The sequence below is a fragment of the Temnothorax nylanderi genome, unplaced genomic scaffold (genome assembly GCF_030848795.1).
Source record: "Temnothorax nylanderi isolate EJ_2023f unplaced genomic scaffold, tnyl_v1.0 TNYL_tig0184_pilon, whole genome shotgun sequence".
Classification (NCBI taxonomy): Eukaryota; Metazoa; Arthropoda; class Insecta; order Hymenoptera; family Formicidae; genus Temnothorax; species Temnothorax nylanderi.
In genome coordinates this window covers 64,964-74,892 of record NW_027249246.1, presented here as the reverse complement: position 1 = coordinate 74,892, position 9,929 = coordinate 64,964, and the positions used below count along the sequence as shown (strand labels likewise).

The window sequence follows — 9,929 nt, the reverse complement described above, 5'->3', positions numbered from 1 at the left end:
TTTTATCCGAATGACTTGAAATTTAAACAGAATGTTTATAACAAAATTGTCTTCAGTTAAGCGTACGGATTTTTTGAAATATTAATTTTTAACAAAATGGCGCAGTTCTAAAAAAAATTCGAAATTTAGACAAAAATTTTGACATTTTTTAAATTGTTATTCAAAAACTAATTGTCCAATCAAAACAATCGTACGCTTAACTGAAGACAATTTTGTTATAAACAGTCTGTTCAAATTTCAAGTTATTCGGATAAAAATTGACCGAGATATGCGACGCCCAGCTTTTTTTGCGGAGGTACACGGCACCACACGCTGAAGGCGCAAATATTAATATTTTTTAATAATTTTTTTTTACAATATATTTAATATATGTACCTACTTTAAAGAAATGACAAACCAATTTGATTAAATTTATTATTTTTCGCAAAAAAAATTCATGAAAATAGCATTTTTCCCGGCCGTCACAGTGGTTTTCCCCCTTAAAATATTTTCAAAAATTTTGAACACATTTCAAGAAATATTTCAAAACTCTGTAATTTCTAGACATATTTATATTTCAGAAATATTTCATGACATATTTCTGAAATATTTCAAATCTTGCGATAAAATATTTCCAAAATATTTCAGAAATATGTTATGCTGTGTGGGTAACTACGTTCTCGGGCAATCGATGTTTTAAGCTGCTTAAATAGGTTCAGTAAAAATAATATGCATCGTTCACGGATCCCTTGCTCGTCGTAAGCGTTGATCTTTCCGTCTTTCCAGAGCTGCTCAATTTTTTTCTCGAACGAATGTCCTAAGTACGGCTTAGGATCGAGATAATCCTCGATGAAACTTAACAGAGGATCTACTTTGCACGATGGCAACACGAGTTTTCTCGAAATTCCTTGCACAACGATGTTGAGATCGTTTAAAAGCTTCATGTGATCATTTTTCTCGCTTTGAAATGCCTTGTTCACAACTTGTATCTCAGATAAAATTAGTTTCAAAAATAACAAGTACAACATGTTTGTTTCATCGCAATACATGTTGTATAGAATCTCCGCAGTATAGCATTTCTCTGAAAGTTTCGTCATATCGAGTTTTTAACTCGAGCCACTGATGCAACGTTCTATCTACAGCCGCTTCTATAAATAGCCATTTCGGAAATCTGTAGTATTTGCAAAGGGCGTTCATCACAGTTCATCACCTCGTAAAGCTAAGTGTATTTTATTTGACGCATAGAGGATTTTGAAAACTAATTATAAGTCTCGTGAATTAAAAACTAGAGATTTCGCGGAAGAGTATCGGTCATGACATGTGACACGGCAAGCTGCAATGAATGGCAGAGACACCTGATCAAAATCAGCGACGGAAATTCATTTTTATTTCCTCGAGAGTTTTCTTTAGAGCGTTGACGATACCCTCGGCATTACACGCATTTCCAGCTTGGTTAGTGCTAGAAAACTCGCAATTATTTTTCCCTGTTTGTCGCTGTAGCATATGACGATACTACGCGCTTTTAAATATGAATCCCCAAGCCGAGGGCTGAATCTCAACAGATCGCAGCGTGGTAACTGCTCTACCGAGTACAACACTCCGCCAGGTACCTAAGTCGTCTACAGACGATTCCGAGTCTCGAAATCGGACTCGCGAAACTCATATTCGACCGTTAGACGCCGTGCCATCGTAGCGGTGAGATCCCGACGACGGGCAAAGGCGCCATACGGCAAACCGGGCTCGTGCGACGACCGGTCCGTGGACCGGCCGCCTAGTAGTGTCACATTGTTTTGAGCCTTTCGACTCACGAGACTCCTAGAGATATCATTGCCACCTTTGACTAGAGAGGATACGGTCTTACAGGCGTTCAGGCATAATCCCACGGATGGTAGCTTCGCACCACCGGCCGCTCAACCGAGTGCGTGAACCAAATGTCCAAACCTGCGGTTCCTCTCGTACTGAGCAGGATTACTATCGCAATGACTAGTCATCAGGGTAAAACTAACCTGTCTCACGACGGTCTAATACCCAACAGTTTGATCACGGACACCTCGTTCGACTCATCTAATAGTAGACTGTATTTTCCGTTCCAAAACCGCTGAGCAACTCGTTGAAGTAAAGACCGAGTACATTTTTTATTATCTCACTGCATTTCGTTCTATGCATTTTCATGCTTTTTGCTGCCTCACTGTCCTTGAAATCCCATACAGCACAGATTGTTGCAGAAAGCTTTCAGAAGGCTTTCAAAATCATTTCAACCTTTCATATTTCATGTGCAACATTTCTGAAAGAATTCTGCAATATGTCATATAAAATGTTGCAATAGAAATGTTTTTGAAATCTTTCACATGAAGATAATTTATCTCTGAATCGTTTCACATGAAATAATTTTATAAATCTTTCAGTTGAGCTGTTTCTGAAACCTTTTTCACGCAATAAATTTGAAAACTTTCAGTTGATTTATTTCTGAATCATTTCATATGAAATGATTTTATAAACCTTTCAGTTGAACGGTTTCTGAAACCTTTTTCATGCAATAAATTTGAAAACTTTCAATTAAGTTATTTCGGAAACATTTCACAAAATATAATTTTGCAAACCTTTCAGTTGAGTTTTTAATGAAACTTTATACACATATAGGAGGAGTAAATAAACGAATTTAGAAATTTGTAATTGCAACCCTAAAACGATTCTAAGGGATGTAACCACACCCTTTATATGTAGAGCGGCTTTTTGCTTTTCTCGGATATTAATTATTAATATTATATTATATTATGTGATGATATACGAATCTTATATTAATATTCATAATATATCAATTGTTGTTGCGTTGTTTCTAATATTTGCCAGTTAATAAATAATTTTTGAACACTGAAGATGTGTTATATACGAGCATAAGCTAAAAGGAAGCATCAGAACCAGAGGATCGCCACTAGCCCGTTCGATCATGGAAGTCAAGCAACGTTAGGCGCGGTTACTACTTGGATGGGTGACCGCCCGAATAAAATAAAATACGGCAATATATTTCTGAAACCTTTCAACACACTTTTAGAAAGGTTTCACTGCGAGAATCGCGGACATTTTGCTATTCCAGAGCTGTCTCAGAACTGTTGCAGAAACATTTTGAAATATTTATGAGATGTTTCAACTCTATCGAATGAAACATTTTTTAAGTATCTCTGAAAGGTTTCAGACATATTTTGATAAACTTTCAGCACGCTTTTAGAAAGGTTTCAGCTGCGAGAATCGCGGACATTTTGCTATTCCAGAGCTGTCTCAGAACTGTTGCAGAAACATTTTGAAATATTTATGAGATGTTTCAACTCTATCGAATGAAACATTTTTTAAGTATCTCTGAAAGGTTTCAGACATATTTTGATAAACTTTCAGCACGCTTTTAGAAAGGTTTCAGCTGCGAGAATCGCGAACATTTTGCTATTCCAGAGCTATTCTCAGAGCTGTTGCAGAAACATTTTGAAATATTTATGAGATGTTTCAACTCTATCGAATAAAACATTTCTTAGATATTTCTGAAAGGTTCCTGTGCTGTATGAGATTATATTTGCACATTTCACCCAAATGATCGCACGAAGCGATTGCGCTATGTGCGCAGAGAAAAAGTGCTATCGACCCTTTGGCAGCTGACGCAGTGATGTGATACCGGCCCGGTTTTTGGCGCATGCGCCCCCCTCCACTACGCACACAGAGTGACGCTCGGTCTATCGGTGTGTCGGCAGCGCTCGGCAGTGCCGAGCGAGAGGGAGAATATTACTCCCTCCTTGTCGCTCTCACTTAGCTCGCGCGCTCGACTGTCTACAATGCGACCGTTGGGCGCAAAAGTCTCGGGTCTTGGCGCGAAAGTGACGGGTTCGTCGAAGGAGGTTAGAGACCAACAATACCTACACAAGGTAAGTTAATAAGTATAACACTTATTTATATATTTGTGCAAGCTGCATGATGGATTCTGTTAGTCAAGGAGCTATTAAGAAACGTAGAAGTAGAGAATTTCAAAATGCCTGGCTAGATGAAGATATCTTTAAAGGATGGTTAGCTCCTCATCCTGCAGAAAATAAAGCATTTTGTATTGCATGCAATAAAACTATCAGATGTTGCAGAACAAATTTAGTTGAACATTCACAAACGGTCAGACATATCGATAACATAAAATCTTGTAATTATAAGACTGCTGATAATATTGATACCGAAAATAGTTTGTCACATAAAGATAACGTTAAACGCACAGAAATTAAATTATCAACTTTTTTTGCCGAGCATAATATAGCCTTTCAACTCGCGGATCATTTATCACCTTTGATAAAAGATACTTGTAAAGATCCCAAAGTTGTGCAAGATTTTTCACTAGGTCGAAATAAGTGCGCAAGTATTGTTAAAAATGTCACTGCAAAACGGGAAATTGAGACAATAGTAAAATATTTAAAAACTTGTAAATTTTCTATTCTAATAGATGAGAGTACGGATATCTCAGATACTAAATTAATGTGCCTTCTTGTTAGATATGTATCACCTTCAAATAAAAAAATTACAACTCAATTATTAGAATTATTATCTTTAGATGCAAGAGATTGTTCCGCGAATAAAATTTTTGAAATATTTAAAAAATGCTTAGAAGAAAAACATATTCCTATAAAAAATATTGTTGGAATGGCATCCGATAATGCGTCAGTTATGATTGGACGTAAAAATTCTTTTATGAGTCGTCTTAAAGTAGAAGTTCCAAATTTAGTAACACTGAATTGTATTTGCCATTCATCCGCGATTGTAGCCAGTAAAGCTTGCAAAAAGTTACCTTCTTCTTGCGAAGATTTGATTAGAGGAGTTGCCACTTACATTTCGGGCAGTGCGAAGAGATGTGCAATATTGGGTGAATTCCAAGATTTTTTTGAAATTGAACGAAAAAAAATATTAAAATTGTCAGAAACTAGATGGCTTTGTTTACAAAAGTGCGTTGTTAGACTCTTAGAAAATTGGGAAGTCTTGAAAAATTATTTTTTGTTAGCAACAGTAGAAGATAAATTAAAATCCGCGGAAAATATATTACAATATTTAAATGATAATTCCATTAAAGCATATTTGTTGTTTCTCAAATACGCATTAAATTATTTTAATAATTTTAACGCACTATTTCAATCGCGTAACATTTTAATCCATAAATTATACGAAAGCAGTCAACGAGTAATTCGTCAATTAGCCGACAATTTTTTAAAGTACGATAATGTCGAAAATATTTCAATTTCAGAGTTAGATAATAATGTACAACATATAGATAACATACGTATAGGACCGGAATGTGACAGTTTTTTAGAAACATTATCTTTGGAATGCGCGCAAGAAATTAAATTGAAATGTTTGGACTTCTATGTTACGGCAGTTCGAGAAATGCTAAAGCGTCTACCTTATAACGATGAATTTTTTAAACAGTTAAGTTTTCTAGATCCTAAAATTGCTCTTTATAAAGAAGGTAGAAATAAAATTAAATATCTAACTCATATTGCTAAGCAAGTAGAACATGTTAACATATCAGATTTAGCTTTCGAGTGGGACATATTACCATCAAGTTTTGACGAACAACAAAAAATACAGTTAGCTTCTTTACAAATAGATGAAATGTGGAATAATATATTACAATGTAAAAATTTTGACGGGAAAAAGTTGTTTCCAAATTTAGAATTATTAATTGAAGTAGTCCTTTGTTATCCTCATTCCAATGCCGAGGCTGAAAGAATATTTTCTATCGTTACAGATGTAAAAAGTAAGAAAAGAAATCGATTGTGTAATAATACTCTTTCTTCAATTTGTGTAATTCGATCAAGTTTTCAAGCTAATAACTTTAATTGTATTAACTTTCAACCTGACGCGAGGCATTTTGAACTGCATAATGCGCAAAATTTATATAACAATCAATGCACATCTGATAATGCTTAATATTTTTTGTATTATTTTGCATAATACTTTTGAATTTTTACATCTAGCCCATCTAGCCTATATTTTCTTTCTGCATGCTGCACATTATTATTAATTTTTATTTTATTTTTCAGCGTTTAATTACTATATACATATTAAATGTTTATTTTGTTTTTCAGAGTTTATTTTTCATATATTATCTATATATTTTTAATAAAATATGTGATAAAAATGTGATATAAAATAGTAATAAGTATGTGATTAAAAGCCAAAGATGCAATATTGTGTTTTGTAAATTATTCTTTATTTCTGTTATTAAACATGTTTTAAAAATTTATTGTAACATGTTGATTACAAATAATTTTTATTTTATTACTAAATGTGCTATTTCTCTGTATTAATTTGCAAATTTTTCTACTTATATTAATTTATGACAATATTTATAAAATATGTTTATTTTGTACTTTAAAAATGTATTTTTTTTTTAATGAAAACTGGTAAGGTTTTTGGCAGTTTTCCTTACCCTTGCAACGAATGTTGGTTTTCTTTAATAATTCTGCCAAATAAAATATCCTATTTTGAGTCATTATTTGTTTTCTTTAAATTATTTCAGCTCCCTTTCCCTTCCTTCAGCGTATCTTTAAGTCTATTATTATTCAATATACATTATAATTTATAATAAAATATAAGTTGCAAATATATTAAACTTTTTGCTTTCGTGAAAAAAATTTGTTTTCAGGTATCTTTGGCAAAGTGTTTAGAATGTTCTAATCTAAAACGTCGAAAAATCACTTATGTACAAAATGTTCGTGTGTATGTATGTGTGTGTGTGTGTGTGTGTGTGTGTGTGACGCTTTTGTTGTCCGTTTAGGCTCTAACTTTCGTAATTTTTTAGATACTAGCACCACAGACGCGCGCTTCGCGCGCGCTATTTAGCTTTAACATTATGCTATTACTATTACACTATTAATTTCTTGATACACACAACTGTCAAAATATACGATGACAGCTGCAAATGAAGTAAGCGCAGCGAGAAAACCAATCAGCATCGCGGAAAAGCGGCAACAATAAATTCGACTATCGACTTAACATGCCTTTTTTTAGAAAGGATCGGGATGCATTTTTTTTAATCGATAGAGTATCATGTAAGGAAGGTTGGGATTGAATTTGGCGATGATTGGTAAAACTTTTCTTTTCTAATAAAATTTAGAATTTTTGTTGAAATGTTTGTGGTTGCTCTAACTTCCGCAAATTTTAAGATATTGGGCTGTTTCTAATTTTATTATATTCTTCAGTCTTTTCTACCTCTATTTTATATACAATTTAAGATTTATATCAATTAGAAACAAAGCCATGCGATCCAAGCCTAGGTTTTTTTGGCAGCCTTATATTAGTTTGTGTATACATATATACTATATACTATATATATACACATAAATTTTCCAAACTACTGCGCGCCGATTAAATTTTTGGACTTAAAACACAGTAATTGTTAGAATTAAAAACCCTTCCCTCCCCGGAATTAAATCGACTCGATTTAATTAATCGGCGCGCAGTAGTTTGGAAAATTTATATGTGTATATATATAGTCTATATGTATTCACAAACTAATATAAGGCTGCCAAAAAGACCTAGGCTTGGATCGCATGGCTTTATTTCTAATTGATATTATCGTTAAGATCCTATTTTTCTTATTATAATTTAAGATTTAGTTGATTAGATTCAGTTTTATACGCGATCAAAAAGGTCCATATGCAAAAGTCCATATATGGACCATGTATCCTGAACTCCCAAAGTTAATATCGATTTAACATTGCGTCAATTGTTAAATTCCACTTGTGCTACTAAGCTGACCTTTTTTCAATTCATAAAAAGGTTAAATTTAAAATGAAAAAGAAATTGTGCTAATTAGAAATTTGCACTTTGCTTCTTCAACAAATTGAAGTGTGCGATTTGGAAATTTGCACATAGCAAAGTCACAATTTTGAAGTGAGAGAATAGGAAATTAGCAAATTGAATTCAATGTATTGTTACGCGTTTAAAGCTTCTTTCTGAGGAACCTTGTATTTTATTAGATGCATAATTTTTAGTTTGGCTTCCTCATAGAGGAACCTTTTTGCGCGTAACAATACGTTGTGGATTCAATTTGCTAATTTCCTACTCTCTCACTTCAAAATTGTGACTTTGCTATGTGCAAATTTCCAAATCGCACACCTCAATTTGTTGAGGAAGCAAAGTGCAAATTTCTAATTTGCACAATTTCTTTTTTAAAGTTTTTCATAAAGTTTACAGGCTGCATCTTCTTCTTGCTGTCTTCCTGTAAGTCTATCTGCCCCTGTCCTTCCTTAACTTTTTTAAATTATATTTTTTCGTTTATATTAATTTTATTCCGGAATAAACCAAATTTGACGAATTTTTTGCAATTATTTCTAATCAACCAAATCTTAAGGAATTATATATGAAATAGGGGTAAAAAAGACTGAAGAATATAATAAAATTAGAAATACCCCCCGCGAATGCGCTGTTAGTTCGTTCCGGCCATCCATGTGAAGACACTGCGCTCTGCAAGATTTTCTGCTTATTCACTGTAATTTTGCTGGTAGTTTCGATAAGAGGTGAGTAATATAATATTTACATTACATAATTAAATTTGACGCATTTGATAGGCTAAAACACTATAAAATTAGATTGCAAAATGATTTTAGAAACACACGTTTCTTTTCTATATATTTTAAGGTTGTAAAGTGAAATGATTGAGTTTGATAATTTCGCGCCCAAAGTTGAAATTTTGAAACTGATTGAATTTTGGAGACTGATAAAATTTTAAAGTTGTTTTTGTAATTCATAGACAATAGGTATAACGATAACTGTGTGTTAAGAGTTACCAAGACTGTTTAGTTTACAATGTAAGGTGCTTGCAGAAAAAATCGTTGCTTAAGTTTTGATTTGAATTTATAATGATCGTTATTTGTTAACACATTCACTTATTTTTATATGTGGGTACTTACTAGAGTCTAGTAATTGCATTTGTCGGTAACTGTTACTTTTAAGTTAATTAATATCTTGCAAATATTTAATTTTATATATACGTATATATCAGGTTATTCGACATAAATAAATATATAAAATATAGTTTTTATATAAATATATTTGTTAACGAAAATACCCCATACGTATATATAAAATTAAATATTTGCAAGATATTAATTAACTTAAAAGTAACAGTTACCGACAAATGCAATTACTAGACTCTAGTAAGTACCCACATATAAAAATAAGTGAATGTGTTAACAAATAACGATCATTATAAATTCAAATCAAAACTTAAGCAACGATTTTTTCTGCAAGCACCTTACATTGTAAACTAAACAGTCTTGGTAACTCTTAACACACAGTTATCGTTATACCTATTGTCTATGAATTACAAAAACAACTTTAAAATTTTATCAGTCTCCAAAATTCAATCAGTTTCAAAATTTCAACTTTGGGCGCGAAATTATCAAACTCAATCATTTCACTTTACAACCTTAAAATATATAGAAAAGAAACGTGTGTTTCTAAAATCATTTTGCAATCTAATTTTATAGTGTTTTAGCCTATCAAATGCGTCAAATTTAATTATGTAATGTAAATATTATATTACTCACCTCTTATCGAAACTACCAGCAAAATTACAGTGAATAAGCAGAAAATCTTGCAGAGCGCAGTGTCTTCACATGGATGGCCGGAACGAACTAACAGCGCATTCGCGGGGGGTATTTCTAATTTTATTATATTCTTCAGTCTTTTTTACCCCTATTTCATATATAATTCCTTAAGATTTGGTTGATTAGAAATAATTGCAAAAAATTCGTCAAATTTGGTTTATTCCGGAATAAAATTAATATAAACGAAAAAATATAATTTAAAAAAGTTAAGGAAGGACAGGGGCAGATAGACTTACAGGAAGACAGCAAGAAGAAGATGCAGCCTGTAAACTTTATGAAAAACTTTAAAAAAGAAATTGTGCAAATTAGAAATTTGCACTT

At 32.6% G+C, this 9,929-nt stretch overlaps 1 long non-coding RNA gene across 1 annotated transcript; it reads left to right on the top strand.

Annotated features, from left to right (window-relative positions):
- Positions 1–3,635: 3,635 nt before the first annotated feature.
- Positions 3,636–6,487, top strand: LOC139778454 (uncharacterized). The gene is made up of 2 exons (XR_011719569.1): positions 3,636–3,887; positions 6,081–6,487. It is a non-coding gene; the product is annotated as an uncharacterized lncRNA (long non-coding RNA).
- The last annotated feature ends 3,442 nt before the right edge of the window (positions 6,488–9,929 follow it).